The sequence below is a fragment of the Anser anser genome (genome assembly GCF_964211835.1).
Source record: "Anser anser genome assembly, chromosome: 4".
Lineage (NCBI taxonomy): Eukaryota > Metazoa > Chordata > Aves > Anseriformes > Anatidae > Anser > Anser anser.
This window is the reverse complement of record NC_139724.1, coordinates 71647514-71672458: the sequence shown is the minus strand read 5'-3', so window position 1 is coordinate 71672458 and position 24945 is coordinate 71647514. Positions and strand designations below refer to the sequence as shown.

The following is a 24945-nucleotide window of genomic DNA, read 5'->3' as shown; positions in this document are numbered from 1 at the left end:
TGCTCCTCCACGACTTTTAGCTGCAGCACTGTGCAAAGTTCCTACACCCAGCAGACCACCTGTGCTACCAACTCAGTCCTCTCTCAGGAAAGCTAGTAGGTCAGCATTTCTTCATCTGTATCACAAATGGCGAGAGCCCAGCAAAACTCTGTTTCTCAGACACTAGACCAGATGCGATGAGCATTGGAGGAGGCAACTACGGCTGAAAGGAGGTTATGGCAACTTCACCAAACCGCACCTGTGTACAGTTAGAACTGCAGCAATGTGAGAAAGTCCTTCAAAACATCTCCCTAGTCAAAAAGAGAACTTTAAATAAAACAAAAACAACAGAATAGAGGCTGAGTCTTCAAAGCTGTTCACTGAAATGGTTTTTTTTTTTTTTACCTGCTAAAAGCAAGAAGACACAAAGAAAGCATCATTAAGTCCTACAATATCAAGAGTAGCACTACCACCAACACCTGAATTCTCTTTTCATCTCCGGTCAGAGAGGCCTGGTACATTTCTAAGAAGTCTTCTATACAGAAACATTGGACAGATTTGCCTCACTAGCTTTCTCATCATCTTATTTGCTGCAATTAAGAGGTCAGCAGCATTGTTAACGGTAAGCAACAGGCAAAAAGTTCACAAACGCATTCAGCTACAGCTCTGCTTTCCAGTTAGTTGAGCTGCTGAAAGATGCTGCAGATCCAGCTTTGCCTCGCCAGAAGAAATACTGTGCTGTTTGTTCTAATATTTCCTACTGGACTCAGTTTGCACTATTGTTGAATGCTATTTTAGCATTACTTCCATGCAATTTTCTAAAATAGCATGTAATTTCATATAAAAAATGTAATTTCATAATTTCTCATCATGGACATTGCTAAGCTCATTTCAAATCCATTTTCCAGTATAACTGCTCGCATGCCTTTGCCACTGTATTTCGATCACTTACCACTTATTTTGTGAAATAAAATATAGATTCAATAAAATAAGTCTTTGTTTTTAAAGCCCTCTTAAAACAAATAAACCAAAAGCAGAGGTCTACATGACCATAGGATTCTCATACATGAAGAATCAGCAATGTAGAGTATGTTTTATGGTCTGGTTATAAACACCATCAGTTCTATGTTTTAATTTATTATTCATAAAGGAATTCTAAACTAGATAAAACTTTCTCAACTAAATAGTTGAGAAATCTGTGCATCTGTATACATGGGAACTGGCACACCGTTTCCCATTAACAATAGGCAGATGTTAACCTTGCTTTGCCTGCTAGTGTTATTTCTCCAGAAGTAGTTCAAAGGCTGCCCACGAAAGATAAGGACCCTGCAGCAACCTTTTCCTGAATAGTTTCGATATAATTGAGGAACAGATCTCGCTATACATAATTAGATTTGAAAGTGAGAATGTCTTTCACTTGAATAAATAGAATCAGGAGCTCAACACTTCAAGATAAATGTATCTGCAATTGTATTACAGTTCAAAAACAAAGAACTGTGCTCTGAAAAATTGTCTTAAAATAGACCAAAAGTACAACATGCACTTTTTCTGACTATGTTACATATCTGGATTGAGATTCCTAGCTTCTCTGTGTTAAGATCTAGATGAAAATTATCTATATAAAGGGAGTAGAAAATGTTCAATTTTGAATGATCTGACTATTCTACAACAGATGGCCTAAAATATAAGTGATTCAGTTGTCACTGGCATTTGGTCAGTTCTACACTTGTTAATAAAAGACCTTGATTTTGAACTATTATTTCCCCTAGGAAAATATATACCCATCAGGAAAAATAAAAATAGAAAACGTATGGCCAAAGATTTTTATAAAGCTTGTTGCCCATTTGTGCAGGAATTTCCATTCCAGATTATTAATAAAATTCCAGGTTGAAAAAAAATCTCTGCTCCCAGGTGTTTTAGCAAGATCGTAGATCATACCTGTTGTAAATATTGGCAGCATGCAAGGAATGCAGTTGCCTTGTAGAGTTTAAGAAGCTCAGATCTAGGTTTTTCTTCCAGAGAAACTCTCTGGATTTACAAAGCAAGTGAAAGGTGAGGTGGCACAACACAGCTCCTCTGGCTTTGCAGAAGAGAAATCCACCATCTGCCTTTCCCCCAGCACAGACTGGAGGCTCTTAGCCAAATCCAGCTTTTAAAAAAATTAGAAAACAAAAACCAATCTGCAAGTGCTCAAGTTGGTTGACACCTATATGATGGGGTCCTTACAAACTCCAAATGTTAGAGTCTTCATCTGTAAGATACAATTCCCTTTATTTATTTACTAATAAGTGTAAAGTTTAAATGGGTACAAAACTTTCAGGTATTGCTATGGAGCAACAGGTTCCACAGTACTGAGGAAACACCACTAAAATATTACAGAGCACTGCTTTGCTTTTAAATATCAGGGATATCTGATTTCTGTAAGGGAAACATGACAATCTCAATCTCGTACACTGAGCCTGTAGACATATTCTACTTCATTTACAAGTTAGGCTTCTCGGCACTTTAAATAAAATATTTTTATTGGTAAGCACAAACAACTTTTTAAAATGCGTCCTTTTAAAATAAAACCATACTGACACATTTCATTTAGTGGGTGACATTGGTAGTAGGGTGATGGTTGGACCAGATGATCTTGGAGGTCTTTTCCAACCCTAATGATTCTGTGATTCATCCCGATCTCTATGTACAGGGAGTTATCCCAATAAACGCATCTATGCAATTCTAGAAGTTATATCAGTCAGACTCCGTAACGAAGAAGATTGCCATCTCTTCACCTTCAGTCCGATGTTAGGCTGCCACCCCTAACGGGCTCTTTTTGCAGCAGTGCGTTAAGCTGGAGAAGTGCACGGCTGAAACAACGGGTTCAGAGAAGCAAAGCCATTATTCTGCAAGCTAGTTGCTCATTCACTTCCAGTTCTATCTACTGCTGATTAAAATAATCAAGTCTGACAATGCAGAAGCAAACAACAGAAAATTAAGAATCAATTAAAGGCCCTATAACCCTGAAATCAAACTGATGTCCAGAGATCTGGCGTGCAGTTTTTGATCGCAGGAGTTAGGATACCTTTGACTGTGTATCCTAAGGACTGAAATAACTATGGCATAAATTAATAGCGGTGAGTCTATAAAGGTTGAATTGATACTGACATCTTGGATATTATTACAGTAAATGACAGATTAATGGACAAAGGCACGAGATCCCAAAAGTCGTCCTAGAGATTTAATTACTAGGAAGTAACCAATAATCATATTAATTAGCACAGTTAAAAACCCCATAGAGCAGTAAATGATTTCAAAGGAAATTTTGGCTATAACAATGACAAGTTAAGTAATAACTTCCACTGATGCCAGCACAGAATAAATGATTTAATGATCCCCATAGAAAGTTTTATTTTACTTAGATCAATATCTGACCCCTATTATACACTAAAAGCCATGCCTAAAACCAATTATAAGAACTATTGTTGGGTATCTCAATTATAAAGAAACTTCCTTCTCGGTTGTCATGCCGTCAAAATGAAATAGATAATGCTCAAATAAATGCACCTTTTCAGCCTCTCAAGAGCAATAGCAACTATTGATATTTTAGCATTTCATAAAAAATTAACCGTAAGCCTTTGGTTGACTAACTTACTGGATGAGTTAAAAAAACAGATTTTGCAGCAGTATTTCCGTCCATATGCAACATTATTAGAGCTAAGTGAACATTAATAGTACTAACTCACACCACATGTGAAAGTTAAGGAAAATACTGCAAACTTAGTTTTACATCATCAGAAGTATATTTTCAAAAAAATAACCCCTTTCAAACGATTGATATCAAAAGTAACAAATGCTGCTATGCAAAACAAAGGGGGTGGTAATGAAAGAAAACTTTTAAACTACTGGTTTTTGTTTTTTTTTTTGTCTGTTTGTTTATTTTACCTGTTCTCCACTTACATACATTTCAAGTAATAATACTATTTGTACCAGAGCTTTACAGAAACAGAAGTTATTATCTGAAGATAATGGAAGGATGGAACTAATAATTTTCTCTTACGAGTAGAAAACAATGCCCACCTGTCAAGTTCCATCATGTTGAAACAGTATATTACTTTTTGGTATCATATTTGCCAATAAAACTGTGTAATATGTATGCAGTAAAGCTAATACATACATCGAAATGGGAAAAAAAGGTTAACATTTAATGGAGTTATAAAATATTCCTATTCCAATCTCACAAACTGACTTTGCTCAGATCATGTCCTATTTGTGCACACCTCCTGCTTGGGGTTGACACCAGGCACTACAAAGGAAAACGGTCATGTCAATCAAACTTTACTAAATAATATTTAAACTGTCGAAGTATGACCTGAATGATAGAATTTTTAGATAAATATTTAGTAGTAATAGAAAGATTCTCAACTACCTTGCCTTACCCTATGCTTGCCATAGTCCAAGAGCAGACTAAATATTATTTAATACTCCTCAGCTGTCAATTTTTTATTCTAAGGTAACCTGCTTATGTATATGAGCATATGGGGTATAAATCCTCACATTTCTTCATTATAAACTGTTTAGTGGGTTTATGCAACAAGCAATTGTAAGAGAATGTACTGGTTACTTAAATCTAGAGGCATTCCAGTTCTGACTTAACTTGTTGATTCACGTATTCATTCACACGTAAGTGTTTCAACATTTATTCCTGCTACTCAAAAATGGGACAAAAACCAAAACATTTCTGAAGAAAAGCTAAAAACTTACACGTCTCCTTGCCTCCTTCTTACCTCAATGTTTAATTTGTACTGCTCACAGCATCACTTCCCTTCCCAAGCAATTCCCTTAAAAGCTTAATTTTTCAACCAAGTCTGTTTTCAGGAACAGAAATATAGCTTCCAGAAATGATTTAAGGAACAGCTACTAATCTCTTTAGTACTAGGCAGTGTCATTATAAACGAAGACAAACCTGTAAATATATCTGGACAGCCACTATGGACATATGTGAACTGAGGTACTGCACAGCTTAATTGAAAGGCTTAAATAATGAACGCAGGATTAGCAGGGAAGTTCCCCAGTCCTACTGCAAAACTGAAATTCAAAAACAAAGGCAAATTTGTAATAAATTTCAGAAAAGGCCTTCCCTTCAGTAATGTCACGAACAGCTTTCAAGTTTTTAAGTGGTCACGAGTGAAATAAAGAATCCATATAAAACGTAACTACATGTAAAATCCTGTGATCGTAAGTGTGCAGCAATTAATCTGGACAGTCCTCATTCTAATGCTATTTTATGATTATAAAAGTTAAAAAATAAGTTAAAGATGAATTTCTACAGCTGACCTATTATCATCTATTTTCACCTAAGAGGATGAGAAATCTAGACCAGCTCTATCATATCAAGTGGTAGCTTCTGCTTGGCTGTCCATCAAACTTTGACCCTTAAAAAAAACGTTTTGTTTAAAGTTTTTAAGACTGTGGATGTTCTTGTTGCTGGTTTGGGAAATTACTTCTCAAAGCCTCTTAAATAAAAATGTAACATACTTAATCATTTAGCAAAAGTGATTTATTTATTAAGAAAGCTTATAGCTAAAGGCAACTTTTAATATTGGTAAGCTGAAACTAGCAGGAGCAAAGAATCAGGTTAAACAGCTGTTTTTACAAAAAAACTCAGAAAATAAATAAGGAAAAAATTGCAAGGGATACTGAATGCCGGTCATTACCGAATATTGCAATTTAAACCACAGAGGGCTTTTTTACTCTGAAAATGCGTGCTTAAAACAAAGATCTGTATAATGGATTTGAACTTATCATACCTGCTGCTTATTCTGGAAGTTAAATTAGACTGAACAATTCACAACTCCAAAATAACTTGCAACATTGGCTACAAGGTTACAATGAGTTTGGCATTCACTGAATTCATCTCCTCCAACTTCTATACTAAAGAAATGAAAGTTCATACAGAGGTTCCTTGTTCTAAAAACAGCAATAAAGAAAAAACATGGATTAGATTCTAAGAACATAGATCAGAAAGTAAAAAAGGATTTGCTATAGTTACTAGCCAGCAATTTCCCTCCCCGTATACATAGTATCTTTAATTCTCATACATATAATAACATACGAAAGAAGCATCTCTCATTGATTTAAGACCTAAAATGAACTCGGCAATCCCTGTATTTGAAGCAGCCTTACTACAATCCTCACTATAAAAATCACACCTGAAAGAACAGAAGCAAGGCAGTGGCATTGCTCTAGGGCTGTGCCCGAGCCAACCAGGGATGGGCTGTGAAGGAACCAGGAGGTAAGAATGAGGCAGAACAGCCCAAACACACCGCACACGCTTCTTTCCAACAAGAAAGGGACACACTTTGATCCATTAAGCACTGGCCCATTTATTGCTACTGGTCAGCCCAAGGACTGCAGGTGGACCAGCAGGCCAGATGGGCAGAACTTCTCACGACCTGCCCTTCGCTCAGCTAACCTCAGGAAAAGTGCTGAGCATCCCCTCAGCATTTGGATGAGCACCATGAAAACTCTTGAGAAGTAACCCAAGTGATTTGCTTTTACATAGTAAAGTAACCTATTAAGTTTTACGCACCCAAATGAACTACTTGCTCTGCTGTGTCTTCCAGGGAGGCACAGAGCAGTTCCACAGTTCTCGCTTGCTGCAGTTACATTTCCATGGCCTTCCTACCTCAGATGCAATTACACAGCTCCGACCATGACGTGGCTCAAGTCCTTTGTGCTAAACCTGTGGCAATGTCTCTGTGAAAGTAAAAAGCTTCCTGTCACGGAGCGCTTCGTATTTCAGACCTCTGGCAGTTGGTTGCTCCCATGGATTTATCAAGCACACCCCTTTACACCTTTAAGGAGGTAAATCTTTTTTTCTTCCTCTGAAAACTATTAAGTATGTCTTAGTTATCCTTAGATGCTCGAACAGTCAAGACATTAGAGGCAGCATATGGGCAGACGAAAAAGACAACAGCGTGGCAAGATTTTTACACGCACTGACCAACTTATTATCAATAAGACAACAAATATATTTTCAATATTGTTTTACTCCATAAGTAATCAGATCCTTTGTTGTATAAATATTAAAAATAAGAAATAGGAAGTCTGTAAGCACTGGTGTCATCATCGCTGGACTAGCGGAGACCCAGACTCTATACCTGAGACTGCTGAAAAAAGCAGACTCAGAAAATATACAGGGATAACCAGAAGATTACACAATATTTCCTAACAGAAAACAGCTCAATCTGACTACCCAGCCAAAAATAAGGCTACGGTTTGACTTCCTCATAGTCAATTTGAGTTTTTCCTAAGTGTTTGTGACAGATTTCCTCCCAGCAGCTGCCATGTTAAGCACGCCTTACGGACCTCCATCGCATTCTTTGCAAGACGTTAACGAACCACTAAGATCTGCCAGCTTCTAGGACCGCAATACACAGACATACATGACACGTTTCTCATGAACACGAAAATGTTTTTATCAGGTAAGAGATTTTATAACAAAACTAAAGTAAAACAGTTTCTTAGGGAATGTGGGTAATACCTCTTGTCAATCACAGAATCACAGAATTGCAGGGGTTGGAAGGGACCTCAAGAGACCATCAGGTCCAACCCCCCTGCCAAAGCAGGTTCCCTAGAGCAGGCTGCCCAGGCAGGCGTCCAGACAGGCCTTGAATATCTCCAGAGAAGGAGACCCCACAACCTCCCTGGGCAGCCTGTCCCAGTGCTCCGTCACCCTCACCGGGAAGAAGTTCTTTCGCATGGTGCGGAACTTCCTGGGCTCCATTTTGTGGCCATTGCCCCTTGCCCTGTCCCCACAAACCACTGAGAAGAGGTTGGCCAAATCCCTCTGTCTCCCACACCTCAGGGATTTATACACATTGATAAGATCCCCTCTCAGTCTTCTCTTCTCCAGGCTGAACAGACCCAGGTCTCTCAGCCTTTCTTCATAGGGAAGATGCTCCAGGCCCCGTATCATCTTTGTGGCCCTCTGCTGGACTCTTTCCAGGAGATCCCTGTCTTTTTTGTACCGGGGAGCCCAGAACTGGACACAGTACTCCAGGTGAGGCCTGACCAGGGCGGAGTAGAGGGGGAGGATCACCTCCCTTGACCTGCTGGCCACGCTCCTTTTAATGCACGCCAGGATCTCGTTGGCCCTCTTGGCCACCAGGGCACACTGCTGGCTCATGGTCAATCCATCATCCACCAGGACCCCCAAGTCCTTCTCCTCAGAGCTCATCTCCAGGAGGTTGTCCCCCAGCCTGTACTGATACGTCCGGTTGTTCCTTCCCAGGTGCAGGACTCTACACTTGCTCTTATTAAACCTCATTTGGTTTCTTCCTGCCCATCTCTCCAGCCGGCCCAGGACTCGTTGAATGGCAGCACAGCCTTCTGGCGTGTCGGCCACTCCTCCCAACTTCATGTCATCAGCGTACTTGCTGAGGGCAGACACTATTCCCTCATCAAGGTCGTCAATGAAGATGTTGAACAAGAGCAGACCCAGCACAGACCCCCGGGAAACGCCACTAGTCACAGGTCTCCAGCCGGACTCTGCGCCGCTGATCACCACCCTCTGAGAGGTTGTCAAGAGGTTTGTCAAGTTGATGCCAAAAAAATAAAGGAATTGCTTGATGCCAGTTATGCTGTAAGCCCTACCAAAACACAGTTCAGGTTCCTTGGTACACTCCTAGCAAGCCAGACAAGGATTAGAGCTGCTTTAGGAATAGGCAGAGAAGCCAGGGGTGGGCAGGAGCAGCCCCGCCTGTGCAAGGGCAATGCTTGAAGGGAGGTACTAAAATCTACATGAAACCTCCACAAGTAAGATCTCGGAGAAAAACAACTTCAGTCATTTGACTGATTTGAAAATCACCCCTCTGAGAGCAATTCCTCCCCTCCTTCTACCAGCAGCGAGGCAGACTTTCATTGTAGTCTGCTCAGTATAGTGGATTTTCAGGTGATCCCCCATTTATTGCACAAGCTTATAAATGAGCACTATAGAAAGTTTTCTTTTCATGTGTAGGCAACTTGCCATTCAAATATTAGTCTGATAAAACTCAAATTGCCAACAAGGGAAATTAAATCTGCAAGTCATGAGACAACTTGGAGACCACAAATTTGAAACATTTACCGTTTCTGCATTTAATGCAACTTTGCCCTCTTGGTCTAAAATCTGTGTATGGAAAAAAAGTGAGGAGGAGAAAAAGGCTTTTTACTCAACACTGATCTTACAGTCGTTCCAAAGGATAGCATTTCTTCTTCAAGACAAAATATATGCTGTCTTCCCTTCTACTGAGAGCCATACCAACTCAGCCATCTTCTACTGGCAAACATGCCATAGACATGTGCCTGCTAGAGCAGGTTTTTTCCAGAAAAAAAAGCTCAGAAATGCATTTGTAACTTCTTATTGTTTTCTCTCTTTCCGGAAAAAAAAAAGTTAAACTTCATTTTTATCTTTGTTTTATCTTCCTTCCCATCCATCCCATTTCTCTCAGCTACAAACAACTGAACGCCTCAGTTCTAACTGTGCAGCACAGGAAAACTGTGTTCTCCTCCGTTACTTCTCATTACAAGCTAGAATGTAATCATGCTGAATATTGTTCACAACTGCATTACGCTCCAAAAACATCTGCAGTACTTCCTTTTTGGCAAGTCAACTGTTTCTTCATGGACAGATGTGTTATTCCTAATATAAAAAAGGCAAACACACACCACCCCACTCCAGCTATAACAGTTACTGATTCAAGCCTTTCTGGTGCGTATTTTGTTGTATGTCCACCTTGACCAAATGTAGTTTGTATTTGGTATGTGCTTCAAGAAAACGAAAGCATTGCATGGCCAGTCTAAAACCAGGCTTATAAAGGTGATATCTAACATCTCTGATCAGTTCAGTTGACTCCAATTAAATTACTTCATAAGCACGGATTACACCTGTGAGGAAATGTTCCAGATAGTAATTCATTATGCTTGTCTGGGGAGAATGACACATTAAAGCATTCAGGAATTTTGTAGAGCTGTAGAATTAGGAGAGACCCCACAGCAGCTGATGTCTGATGATAGCTGTGTATCACTGATAAAACCTTAACACATCCATAGTGTCATTTTCTTGCAAACAACCTGATGAACAAGCACAGAACAGCCCAGCTCCAGAGATCTATAGCTGCATACATGCACATGATAACCAGCTACCAACGTGAAGATTTGACTGATTTGCATGTTTCTGTTCCAGGTATCAACTCTGTAACTCTGAGTTGTAAATCAACTCTGTTTGTTAGAATCACTGCAAATATGTCATCCCTCTCATAGTTACAAGACATAGTAAATGGAATTGTTCACTTCAAAAGAAAAAAAAATACCAAAGGCATTTCAGACACCCTTTGCATTCAGAAATGCCACCCAAGATGACTTTAGACTTGTTCCTGTTGTACAACCCAGAGACACGACAGACCCGTTAAGTCACCTTAATAGAGGACTTGTCCCTGGGGTGTCTTCTGGGAGTGATTTCTTTCATTGGCTCTGATAGGCAAAGGGTCATAAGCAGAAGCAAAAATCATGCTACATAAATCCAGACTGCATGTACTGTACTATTAGAGAAAATGGTAAGTATTGCAGCACCAAGACATAACACAGTATTAAATACAACATAAGACAACAAATGTCTCTGTACCTTACTTTTATTATATATTTTAAGAATGTTTTAAGACAGCGGATTACACTATTTCATTTTCAGCATAGGGCTCTGGAGGTAACACATGAAAGCTACATCTCACTTCATCTCCACAACGTTCTCACATAAGTATTTCATATGCAGCTTATTACAACTTATTTAAATGACTTAAGTGACTGTTAATCCATCCACTTTTGTTCCTCAACCCACTGTATGCTTTTAAACTGCATTCAGGAACTACAATACTTACATCTAAGTTGTTTTCCTGTGTACATACCAAAAAACACAGGGTTGGAAGACTGTCGGTACACATCATCACAACACATGAACAGCAAAGTGTTAAAATACGGTATCTGTAGTGAACGCAAAATTCAGTTTTCAGTCCACCAAATTAGGTGTTCAATGCTGTCAAAGTGACTTTGCCCGAAATCTGACAGATTAGAAAAATCCCAGCTCAGTATTACACACATGCTATGAGCAGTGTTCCTGTCTTCTACAAACTCTTTGTCCAGGAAGAGCTCAAAGTGGGGTGAGGCACTCGAGCACAGGGATGGATGGATGAAACCACCTTTAAATGCAACTGGGGAAACCCGGTATGGAAGGTCACTGAGAAGAGCATGTGTGAATGTTCCTAATATATGTTAGTACTAAACCTCTGCAGTTTTTGAGCAAACTCAACAAGAAGGTTAAATGTATATTCAAACACTGCCTTTTTCTACATTCAGTAGTTAGCACAAGTCTCAGGATTGAGAAACCCAAGTCTGTACCAAAAAATACAAAGAATGAACACAAGCAACATTTCATGATGCTGTAGCACCAGCTTCTTACAACAAACTGAGAAAAAAAGGAAAAACAAGCAAAACTTATCCTGCTCCTGGGCCGTTGTCTTCTCTGATACTAAATTGTGTCATCACAGAGCAGTGCAGCTTTAATTGAGTTTAAAATAGCAGGCACCGATTAATACGACACAGCAGCTTTTACCAGTAAAGGCTGAAACTGGAAATTCAAGAGACGGATATAACCACAAGGGCATCTACTCCAGCGTCCAGGAGGACATCACACTTATTTAATACTGTGCTTGAGCATTTTGAGCAGTTCAAAGAACTGGACTTACTCACCACAGTTCATTTGCTCTCCGCTGATTGTGAAGCACACTCCTAACCTTTAGCCAGCATTTCAGCAATGAATGCGTACATTATAAAAACTTCAGATCCCTCCCCACCTTTAGCTTTTTATGGCATTTCTACAAGATAGGAACAACAAAGCAAGCAGCAAAATAAAAGCAAAATTTTTTAATCAAAGATCTAAGCCAGTGAATTTAACTGACTTTGTATCAGTGACACCTCACCTTTAAGACAGAAAACAGGTCACCCGAATAAGAGGGACCATGCAAATGCTGACAAAAAGTAAATGCCTGCCTTTCAAATGAAGCTGTGAGAAATATCCAGCTTCTTCCCCCGTGCCTGTGTAGGAAATACCACCCTGATTGCTTTTGTTAGCCACTGCTACATTTCACTTTTTAAAAGCATTCGTACACTAATCAAAACCCCGTAACTGGGAAAATGCGGCCATTTATCTGAACTTTAACACTAGACTCTCATATATCTGAGTCAATTGATTCCTTCCCTGGTTATAGAGCTAAAAAATAAACTATTTTATGAACATCCTGCAGTTCCTCTGAGAACAGCTGTTACTGTAAACATGTTTCGCTAGAGGCAAACTCTGTTCTTTCTCTTTTCATATAATTCCTGCTTTCCTCTAATTTTCAAGGTTGCTCTAATAGGAATAAGACAGTAGACTGCCAAGCTAGATAGTGCTGTATTTTTACAGGCTTTTTTCCCCACACACACACAGTAATACTATTTTATACATCCAAATCTTCTTTCAAACCCCAAGAATGTGAAAAGTTTGAGTCAGTTCTTTGTTTTACTGGGGATGTGGTGGTGGTTTGTTTTTCTCCAGGAAGAGCTTTCATATACCGTCACAAGCTTCATCACTACAGTACTGAAGTTGCCCATAACTGAATACTAACAATTAGTTTTCTGCATAAGAGTTTGATTTTTATATATAAGCTCTGCTTAATTCACTTACAGCTCAGCTTGTATAAGCATCTCGTTTCATTACAAAAGCAAAAAAGAAATAATTTCTAAGTGATTTTTCCACAATCCCTTACAAAATCCAAGCAGAAAACCCAAAGCATCCTTGCATTGAAGGCAAACTGGTGCAGGAGGGGATCCAACATCACGGAGATCGTGCAGACACCAATTATTTTAACATTTTCTAACAGGTCAGTCATTTCACATTCAAGTACAAGAAGTCCCAGCAACACACAGGGGACAAGACAGCACGGATTCACCAAGGACACACCCAGGATGGAGCACCCAGCTGTAACCACAGTGTTCAGCCCGAAGAGATGACATCCATGGGTTGGTTGGGGGAAAGCAGTGAGCTAGGCGACCCCAGGTGGTCATACCACCTCCAATATTGCTCAACACTTCTATCGGTAAGCTGGAGGACAAGAAAGAATTGCACACTCAAATGCAGGGACAATACCAAGCTTGGAAAGAAGGAGATTGATAAGCCATGTATTAGAGCTTCAACTCAAAGGACCTTGATAACCCTGAGGACTGGGCAAAGAAAACCCCTTGAGAGGTACCCAGAAGAGACAGAAAGCTCCACAGCTGGGGCAGGATGAGCCACATATCAGCAAGGCTGCAGCCCTGCTGGAAAGGCCCTGGGGATTACTGCTGGGGGTGCAAGGTGAGTGTGAGCCAGCTAGAGGTGACGGTGGAGCCCAACTCTTCTCAGCAACACCAGAGAGGACAAAAGGTTTAAAGGAAGCGTTGTCACTTTGGAGTTTCAGAACTGCCATTAGGTCAAGCATTTTCTCTAGTAAGTTGGTAGCGTGAGAGTGGAACGGGTTACCTGAAAGTTCTACCTTCAATTTACTGATCTGTGGCAAAACAAAGTATCTCGGTCTTCACAACAAACCTTGGCTGCAGGTTTTTTTGATTTTTGTTGTTGTTATTGTTAAGCTGAACAAAGTTAAAGTTAAACAAAGGCACAAACAAATCTGTGAGGTAGGAAGGACAACATTAAGTCTTGATCACAGTAGACATCATCATGATGTTTATGACTTAAGTTTTTGACCTTGGAGCCAGTTTTAGTTTCAGGCCTCTCCAAGTGCTTAAATTCAAGCTAGGTCCAAGTACTGCTGACTCAAAGGTTTGTAATTCCTATGCAAATAAAATGCTAGTCTAGAGTGTTAATAACAGACAACTTCATTATTTCATTGTGTGGATTTTTTTCCTGAGAATACAAGCCTTCCCTTCATAAAGCCTTCAGCACACTACTATGAAGTTTATTTGGCTTACCTTTTGAATTTCATCCCTTCTGCTGCCTGCCGTCACTTCTCCATTACATTATTCACAACCTACGGGTCTGCATTTTGAAGACTTGTGTTGCATACCCCGATGACCACCTCTGCCTCTCATTCAATAACGAGATATTAATTTATGATTCCCCAAACCTATGAAGCCAGACTCCACCAAACAGACCTGTGGCATTTTCAAACAAGCGCCTCTGAGTTTTCTGCTGTGAGATGTTGGGAAGAGCTCCCACATAAACATCTATAAAGTCACTGACCTAAGGTGCTTCCATAACCTGGTACTGCCCCAAGCAAACTCTCAAGTACCTCAACGCCTGAGGCTAGTGGACATCCTCAAAGACCAGCTATAAAACTAGATTCCTTACCAAATGAAATACCAGCTTTTTAAAAAAAAAGATCTAAAACCCTCCACGTTTTATATACAGCATCCCCAAATGCCATACTTCAGCCGAAGGATTAACACACCTCACCTACCAAAAGGTGTTCTGGGCAAAACAAATCTAGAATAGGGCATCTTCCACCCACCTGGTTACACCCAAGCCATGGTACCAGAGCTGAAAGGAGTGGGAGAGAAGGTAGAAGCAACTACTCTGTAAGAAACAGGCCACCCAACCGAGACAGAGACCTCAGCTCTGGTATCTGCATTTGAAATTGCTTCATCATTTTGCAGAAAGCAGTCAGAATATTTAAAAATAAGCAGATTTGACAGTTCAACTTCCAAAGCAGGTTATTCAAGATGATTATACGGCTAAAGGTAAGGAGGCAGCGTTCATTTTCCTATTTCACGACATGCAGACAATTACTGTAAAGCTAGCGTTCCTGGTGCCTTATTCTCAGGCTACACAAATATTTCTCATACAAATATCCCACTAAACCAGTCAACAAATACATGTTGACACCTGCTAGAAACGGTAAACAACTGCTCAGCGCAGACTGCAGGAAGAGCAGTGCAGATCTCTGGCTGTTCCGCGCGGAGCAGCTGTGAGCTACTTGTCTCACTTGGCAAGGGGAGCGCTGGAGAAACTTCACAAGTCTTTGGGCTTGTTTATGATGAGACATTAATTTATATCATTCCTGATTACATCCATGCAAATAGTTCTGATCTATAAATAAGACTCCCTGTTGAAGTGCGTGAAACTAATTCAAAACAAGACATTCTTACTCTGGAATGTGAGCAGCTGGGCACAAAATAATTGGAATTGTTAGCCAAGGACTGCTATCTCAAAGTATTCCCCATGTAAACAGGAGTTTTGTTATTCTACTCTACGAGCTTTGTTATTCTACTCTACCACTCTATTATTCTCTATTCTACTTCTATTGACAGTATGAAACCCTAACTCCTCGATAGCATTAAAGAAGAGTTAAAGTACGGTAGAGGACCCTGTTTCTCTCAGCAGGGGAGCCACATCAGCATCCCATCCTCGCCCCAAATGATTCATCTGTTATCAAAGCAGGGATCAGAGCACAAAGCAATCCAGTCTCATCCCACAAAACACTATTATAGAACAATCATATGACTGTAAAGATCTTGAAAAAGCAAACTCTTAGAAGTGCCCAGCAGTGACCCCTGAAGCACTTCTTCCTATTTTCTCTCAGCAAATCTTGTGATGTACTTTATACCTAGCTTATAATCGCACTTTAATTTTCATTCCATTTTCATTCCATTCCTGAAACTCGGCCATCTGTTATGCCTTGATTGCTGGATCAGTCTCTGTTATGCTGTCCAAAAAAAAGTTTTTGACAGTGTACAAGTCTCAAACAAGCTACAATTTCTCCGGTGAATAAAGTAAAAATTACATTTAACCTCTCTGTAGATTCAAAAAAAAAAAGGGCTCCTAGTGCCCAGATATCTGGGCCCTGAAAACAGAGATTTCCTTTGTCTTCAGAAGATTTTTGAAAATCAGCATTAAGAATCGGTATTTGTTTCCTCTGGCTGTAATCCTCTCTTTATTACTGGGTCTCTTGGTAGTCTCCAGTTACAGTAGTTACACACTACACAAAGTCAAAGAGCTCGAATGAAATTTTCTTTACACTCGCTGTTTGCAATAGGTGTGTTTAATTAATCCTCAGCAAGAAGTTACCTTCTTTTTTTTTAATTGTTTGATCAACAGACTTTCAGTTGGTCAAAAAGGTTTTAGGTTTTGGGGGAATAAAAAGTGTTTTAAGGTTGGTTTTCCGAACAGCAGCTGGATTGGTAGCTTCCTGAAAACTACCCCTTGTTCAGGGAACAGACAGGCAGAAGTTGGTAAAATGTCTGGTAAGCAGCAATAACTCTTGAATCCCTCTGAATCCTCAAATCACTGCAAATCCAGCACAAGAAGCTCGCACACCAGGCTGGTCATCAGATGGATGCATCCCTTGCAGTTTTTAAAGCCACAAGCTTTGCCCAAGGTAAGCAATCCCAGAAAAAAAAAGGCAAAGGAGCTGGGTTTAAGAGCATGAGAAACCAAAATTACACCAAGTAGATGGGCTAGAAGAATAAAACAGAGCACAAAAGTGTGGCGTTACTCTTTTGCCTTAGTTACACATTTCTTTATCATCAAGTACAAAATTCTGCAACAACAACTTAAACCCATTTTTCGAAGTTGTCAAGAGAGAGCTCCCTGTTAACGAAACTTCCGTTTGAAATCACTTTAAAAAAATGATGCTACAAGCAGTGGTCATTATTTCCATTCAGATTTGATATTGATAAGACTTGTAAAAACTCACGTTTCCTTAATACATAGAAGCTAAATGATTACTTTTTAAAAACAAACACCATGAAGACTTAATGGTCGACCAAACAGCCAGTAGTGTTTCACACAGCTTACATTAAAAGGCAAGTTTAAACTTCTTGATTAATAAAAATAAGATGGTATGAGTATGTTAAATCCCCTTTCAAGGCTTCTGTTCTTAGTGTGTCTTTCAATTTTGTCTCATTGCGCAGAAAACTTACTTGACACAATTACATCAGCTTAAAAGAACATGATTAATGGTGCAAAACCAGGCATGCCACAGTTAGGAAACGCTAAAATTACACAGTAACATTGTCTGCATTTTTCTAAATGCAAAGCATTACAAGAGAAATTACATTTACAAATATTTTTCTTTCCCCTACCTTAATCAGCAAGAACTTGTTTATCTTATACCAATTCCTGCTCTAAAGAAAGAAATTCCTAATGTGCTTTTCTCTGGCCCTTTCCACTGTAATACCTGAAATCTCACACATTCATTTATTTTCATAAAACACATATGGAAGAAAGGGTATTTTCCAATCTGTAAAATACGGAAATTAAAGCACAGGAAGGATAGTAACAAAGTTTTTAAATGGCTCTAATGAGATTCCTAGACCTGACTTCTCAAAGGATGTAATATTTAGTTGCAATCATAGTGAAATAATCATAGTGAAATATTTCAAATATTTCCCTGTGTTAGAGTACAGTTCCCAAGGTACAGACAGCCTGTAAGTCGACTAACAGCTCTCACTGCCGCTAAAGAAAGTCATTCCTCTCCTGTCCCTTCCTCCATGCACGAGATTCCACCCTGTACTTGTACAGTGTGGTATTTGACTATTGGACACATCAATATAGTGCAACACAAAGGAAAAAAAAGAAACACCACCCTGAGATAGCAAAAAAAGTTACCAGCTTCCGTATCAGCTTCTGCTGCCTTAGTGAGCCAAAGCTGTGCGTCAAGCAGCCTGACAAGCAGAAGAGAAGGAAAGGAAAGAAGCGGAGGAAGAAAAGCAATCCATCTCCTGGAGGGGAACGGGATTCCCCACTCGGAGGGGAGCTTCTGTAAGGCCTGGTCACGAATTTCCCCCAGCTGAGGGACTGGCTGCCTCACAAACCCAACTGCAGCGGCTCAAGAACAGGCTGCCGAAACTGGCGGCTGCCCCAGGAGAGCCCAGGAGTCCCAAACCCTTCGAGCACTGCATCAGGAGAACGAAGAATCCGTCTCGTTTCCTCAGTAAGCAGACTTCCTGAATTTAATCCCGATACCCACCATTGCTGCATCCAATGGAAGGGATCTATCCAGGAGAAGAACTTACTACTTCGAAAGCCACACACATTCCAGTTTCTGCAATACCAAGTAAAGGAACTCGTAGGCAATTACCTCTTTTACCATAGTTTTGGACTGACCCTTCCACACGTCCGACTGCTGGACTTCAACCAACGGGCTGCACGGAAAACAAGCACGAACAAGAAGCGACACATCCCGCACACTGAGTAAGGCAGAAATCCTGCTGACAACAGAATATACAAGCAAGTAATAGAAGATGTCATCATAGTGAAGCGCAGATTTAATTTATCTGAATTCCAACATTTACTAACTTCTGATGGAGTTACGGACACTTAATAATGTATTTTGATATGCAATGTGTCTATTCTTTCAGCCCCCAGGCCCACTTTTAGAAGCAAACCAAAGGAACGCTCCATGTGACAGAACTTGTATTAACGAGAGCCCCAAATTCCTGATTTGCTCAAGTAGCTATGCCACACGGACACTGACAGCTTTGGATCAAGCCTACAAAACAAACAGCTCTGAGCTGTCTCTGGGCAGCAAAAGGCGGCTGTCGGGCTGGGCTCCACGAACCCCGCCAGCCCTGCTGATGCAAGGGCTCGCAGGAATGCGTGGTGGAACACAACACCGTAATGGTTTTTCTTTTTTAAAATAATAAAACACCACCTTTTAGGCACGGCTTACTTCACTGGTAAAGTTTATACAGCTGAAAGGCATCAGACTTGGGCGGAGGGGTAAGGGAGGAAGGAACAGCAACTTGTCTTTCCGCACGTGAAACTGCAGAATGGTGTTTCATCAGTCCTGCCCCAGTGGGTTTCTTTTCCCCTGGTCTGGATTCAACATGCGACCCCTGCATTGGGAATGGCAACAGTCAAGCATCTGGAAGATTTAATAGTCCAAACATTTCGTATTTTCAACTCCTTTGTTCTTATTTTGACAGCAGTGTTACTCTTAATGGACTGCAGCTCCACAGCCAGAAGCTACTTACTGCCTTACTGACGTTTGTATTTGCACGCAGTGATTTTTTGCAGGTTTGGATCAAAATTGCTGTCTGGGGCACATTCCAGTGAACTATCAACTAGAAATAATTCCAGAAGCAAGCCTCCCAAATTTCTGCCAAACACTGTGAAGTCTGAAAAAGGAGGAGAGTTGTTCAGTCATTCCTCAGTTACAGATATGCTTCTGAATATCCAGAAACGGATTTAAGGCTCTTTTGGGCCCTACTTGTTACCCACTGAGGTTTGAGTTCTGAACACCCATGCTTCACAAACACTGGATCATTAAAATCACTAGTTTTATGTTTAAATAGCTGCTAAATCAAAAGATAGTTGATCTCTTCCTTACCCCCTCTGGGAATGGAGAATATTGTCTCCATAGAATTCCTGAAAATATTCTTGAGATATTCCTAATTCTACAAACACATTCATTTTAATAACCATTTTAAAGTTTTTTTTTCCATTTTTCCTTTTATTTCTTTATTCACAGCATCCCATACTACTATAAAATTAGCATTTGGCTAAAAGGTTTAAGATGGAGTTGTTAGTCACATAAACGGCTGATATCAACAAGACTTAGGTGATTTTAACAACCAAGTTTCAAAATTACTTTTTAAATCAAATTATGTCTTTTTCATTTAGTTGTTTTTAACAAATAAATCCCTGACTGAGCTGTATCACCAGAAGAAATAGTATATTTGTTTGAAACACCAAAAAATTCTCGCAGTCTGCTGTTTCCATCCTTGGTTCAACCCTTGGTATGGAAAGTCAGGTCAACTCCTACACTGATGTCTGGTAATAAGGAAACAGTATTCAAGTCTATACAATTTTTGGAAGTTTATTAACACTTTACTTGCTTTAGTTACAACAACAAGCAAGCAATTAGTAATCTAAATGTTGTATATATTGAAACACACGACTTGCTAGCCAGCTTTTTACATAACATCCAAAAGCTTTTCATTTACTTCAGGTACCTCCAGAAAGCACCAAGTGTTCTGCAGAGTTTCACAAGTTCATTTACTCCTCTTTTTGGTCTTAACTCTGCTATGTTCGCACTAACCATCTCTTTCAGTCACCAATGAAAGATCAATTCTCATTTCTACACATCTACAATAGCATTTCATAGAAGACTAAAACAGCACGAAACTGCTTGATGGACATTTTAGAATACTTATTTCCTAAAATCCTTTTAGCAAAAAACAAAAAACAATCAATCGCCATATAAAAAAATGCAACCATTCCAAATATCTGAGTGACAAGAAAAGTTCAAAACAACTGAAAGCACTCATATTCCTCCATTCCCCTCCTCTTTAATAACTTATAAACTTCAGTGTCAAAAACTTATTTACTCCAAATGCCTAACCCACAAGAAGATTCTGATATAGTACTTAAACTACTCTTCATTTATTACAAAATGAGAATATGTTTATTAAAATATATGTTCAAACTTCAATTTAAAGCACTTGGGAATTAGACAAATGTTAATCACCGAAAGGAAAACTTAATAAATATTTCTGAGACTCAGCATACTTCTTCCTGCAATTTCCCTGTAGCTGTGTACATGCTGAAAGTGAGAAACAAGGAATGCAAATTTATGAGTAATTCTAGTAATACAATGAGATACTCATTATTTTAAATTGTACCATGCAAGAACATTTACAAAACACTGCAAATTCTCTTTTCCAGCCTCTCCAGAGTCTAGGAGTGAAACAATATAAGCTATAATTTAAGGTTTAGTTACCACATATATATTCTTGGTTCATTTTTAATATACTAAGAGGTTTGACTGCACCATAAAAAGTAACACAAAAGACAAAAAGTGAAGGAGGTGCACTATATACGAATTACTTTGGTGAAATTTATTTTGTACCAATTTTTCATGAGTGAGATTTCAAGAATCACTCTGACGGCCCAGCATGATTTACTAGGGCTCAAACTGCTGCAGAAGTAGCAATGGCTACAGCCCAAGAAGTTCTGCACATCATTTTTTTGTGTATTGTTTATCTACTTTATTTTCTAGTTCATGTTAATGAACATCACAACTTTGCAACAGCAACACAGATTTTGTATTGATCAAGCTGAAAGGAACATAAGACACCGTGTAGCAGACTTAAGGGGAAACTGATTTTCAATCAACAGTATCAATTAGATCCATCTGCAGAAGAGTCTGTAAAAATGAGCAAGGTCAACAAGGCAACAGTACTCCTCAACAAAACACAAGATGAAAAGCTCAGATCCATTTCTGAAGGCAGCACGTAGTAATGTATTGCTTGAACAGAGAGCTACGAAAACACACACGATAGCAGCAGGGATATTCCACTGACTTATCTGTAACACTTCTTGATAAGTGGGTCCACCCGTTTGGGTATCTAGAAACTGGCTTTCTGCTACGGAAATTTCAAAGTAAGAGGGGAAGAAAAGCTCTCAGAAGCTTTAGTAGCTTCTGTTGCATAAATTCATTTTGACTAATTTAGGAGAACCAAACAAATCCCAGCCCCGGCCATGCTAACGTAGCACATTCCGTGTAGCCTTGCTTTCGATTTCAGAACCACATGAAGCACTGCCATGTTTCCATGGGCTATTTTGGCACCAGAAAGCAGACAATTCTACAAATGATACAACAGGAAGTTTTGGAGAATTAACCTTGAGACAGGCAGACGAAAAGAACCAAGTTTAGGAGTTCAAAGATTTTCTCATTCCTATGGTAAAATTCAAGAATTTAGCTTCCCATCAAGCCATTGAAAACAGTCTTTAGGAAGTAGTTTTATTAAACCTTTGGATTAATGAACAGCTCAAATTGCAGTCTAAACAACATTGAGATATTCCCACATCAAAAGTTTGATTTTTTTAAAATAACTGAATGCAGACACTTGAAGAAAATCTGTTGTAAAAGAAAAAGAGGATTCTGAGAATGAATCTGTAGTAGATAGAGCCTTAAATAAAAAACAGTCACTGCTGGGTGCATGCTTTAATTAAAAGTTCATTTAACCAATTTTAACAGACTGTTTCTGTAGGTGGGTGTCTCAAAATCCAACTTAATTGGATCTGAGGAAACGCTCGCCCTTGGGCCATGAAGAATAAAAGTTACTGTTTCTCCAAGGTAACACTGGGTTGTCCGTTGAGATACCTTGAGATAGCCCAAATCAATTCCTTCCACCCTAAAACATTCGACAGAATTGTCCTCACTGATGAACAAACAGATAATTATCAAATCTGGGGGCACAGGTTTCAGGTGGAGCAGTAAATACAGTCAGTTCTCCTCAAGCGCCTCATCTGGTTTACTGCTGGGGTCTAAGACTGTGCTGAGAGAACTCAGACATTTTCTCATTTAATTTCTCATTTTCAGGGGGAAAAAAATAAAATTGAAATTTAAAAAAAATATAAAACCAAACTAAAAAGCACAAAAAGCTTCCAGAAGTGCTTCCAGTGGAAAGGTGCGAGCCGAGCGGGGCCTCGGCCACGCACCTCAGTTCCCACCTGCCTTCCCGAGACACGGTCAAAATTAGCGCACGCAGCCAAACGAGAATATATGCAACTGCTGAGCTTTTATTACGTAAGTAGGAATCGCACAATTACATAACAGTAGGTCAACAGCTTTGGACATGAACAAAAAAATCTTTAAAAACTCTACTTTCAGAGAAAACATCTTCATTCATGTGGAAGCATGAACATAATGAACGCCCAAATGCTTCAGCGATATAGTCATGAATAAACTCACAAGGGCTGAATAAGCATTTACACAAATGCACTTGAGAGTTCGTAAAATAGCAGGCCACACCAAATTAAAAAAAAAATCACAGGAAGAAAAACGCTCCAGAGCTCACTCTCCTACCTTTAAGGCCAAACTGCAGAATAGGAAAAGCTGGCGCGATCTGAAGAGATTTTTCAAAAGCGATGAAAAACAAAACTCAGATCAGACCAGCCCATTGACTGGTGCTCCTAAACAGCTGCATACTAATGGCCTTGCATACATTAGGAAGTATTAAAGAACACTTTGAAATGAACAGACAACTTGAATCCTGGCTAACTGATATAATATAGTACTTATGCACTGGAAAATAGTTAAACAGGCCAATTGGTGCTGGCAGTTAGCTGCCCAAGAATACACATGACCAAAATAAAAAATGTTGACTAGAAGTTATATCCCTTTCCTTACAAACCACAATGAAAAAAAGGGAGAAGTACAGAAACTTTTCATGCTTGTCCTATTCTATTCTTAGGCTCATGGAGAAAGAAACTGGAAGAGAGCTCAAAAGGTCATCTGGCCTGCTCCTTTCCCAAGCCCGGATCATCTACACTTCTGTCATTCCTGACACAAGTTGTACAAACTGCAGCTTAAAGTCTCGGATAACACAACCTGCGCAGGATTGCCAGGCAGCTGATCCCAGAGTTTCTGTATCAGTACACCACCTTAAAAAAAATCCTACACCTGCTGGTTTGATTTTAGTAAAGCTCAACCCGACTCCCTCTCTCACTGTGACTGAAGTCCATTATTTCTTGTGTGCTCCTCCATGACCCTAGGTAAACTTCTTGCACACCTAAAAGCTGTTATATCTGCCCTTCATAACCTTCTCTTCAGAAGAAACTCTAATTAGTCTTCTTATTTCCCTCTCCGAGTCAAGTTTTCCTACTCTTAGGTCTATATGACAATTTAATGTACCTCGTATCTTGCTGCTTGCAATGAAACTGGAAGTCCAGAGAACAACAGAGTACCACAAAACAAACAAAAAGACTGGGAAGAACAGAGAAACAACCGCTCTCCAAACAAACATTTTCAAAAGCAGGATGTCAGAGATTAAAGGGTTTCTTTGGTCTCGATATTTTAGCCAACCTCAACAGCACTACAGATGAAAAAATGCATCAGGATTTGATCTGTGACTTCCACTGATAAAATCATTAGCGGAGTGACAAGCCAGATGCTTTTTCCTCGTAAAACTGGCAAACATCCTCTTACCTTCATTGCTCACCTTCCCTTACCCTAAAGGACTGATATGATTGGAAAACAAATAAACACTGTCAGAAAGGACTAAGCCCATATACTGCTTCAATTCCACAAGTATGGTGTGGAGCTCACACTTCCTTCTCGCTAGCCATATCAATGTCACTTCACAGAAAGACACTTCTTCATTTACAGGTTGATTTACTTAATTTTGTCTTAATATTAAACATGCTGTATTACAAAAATACCTGCCCAAAAGAAAACAAAAAGAAGCTGCTATTTCTAATGATAATTCTTCTGGAAATCCATCCTACAGCAATAGAAAAAGCTACAAAGTTTGTTTAAAACAGGACTGAAAACTTTTTTGTATCTGGTTTTCAAACTTCAGCTCATCAAAACTGAAAAAACAGTCTGTAAGTAACAGGTCTAATTATTGCTGAAGAAGGACTATCTGTCAGCCAGACTTATTTTAAAAGCTATGTTTGCTTCAACCTCTGTTGACTTCTTGCAGATATTCAGCCCTATACTTCTGGACACTTACAAAGACACTACCAGAAAACACGTGAGAAGTCAATGTGCACACATTAGTTCAGATCGTTAAAAAAAAACAACACAGCCCTCTTCTTGTAAAATGAAACTGAGAAGGAACACAGCGGAACCCTAAAGGCATTGTTGTAACTTCATCGCAGTGATCTTGGCCATACCATGAGTTAAGATCCCTGAAATTATCCCCTGCTGATTTCAGTGGAAGTACGAGGAAGACGGAGTGCTCGGCTCTAGTAAGAACGAGCCATTACAGTACCAGCGATGTTTTAATCCCAAACAGATGTTAACTATGCTTTATATTGCTCGACAGTGTTTTACTGTGCTGCAAAAATTGCTAAAATGTAGGGCTGACACGGCAGTTATTCTTTACTTTTCAGGTCTACACCATCTTTGTATTTCACCGACTAGAATCCAAATCCATGAAGACCACACAGAAACACCATATAAA

General features: G+C 39.5%; 1 long non-coding RNA gene across 1 annotated transcript in view; it reads right to left on the bottom strand.

The window, feature by feature from the left end:
- LOC310899646 overlaps positions 1-24945 on the bottom strand; it is an 85544-nt gene that overhangs the window by 44735 nt on the left and 15864 nt on the right. The window contains exons 2-4 of the long non-coding RNA XR_014584447.1: positions 19006-19149; positions 18702-18867; positions 18111-18237 (exon numbers count right to left, since the gene is read on the bottom strand). This is a non-coding gene — a long non-coding RNA (uncharacterized lncRNA). The remainder of the gene's footprint in view (positions 1-18110; positions 18238-18701; positions 18868-19005; positions 19150-24945) is intronic.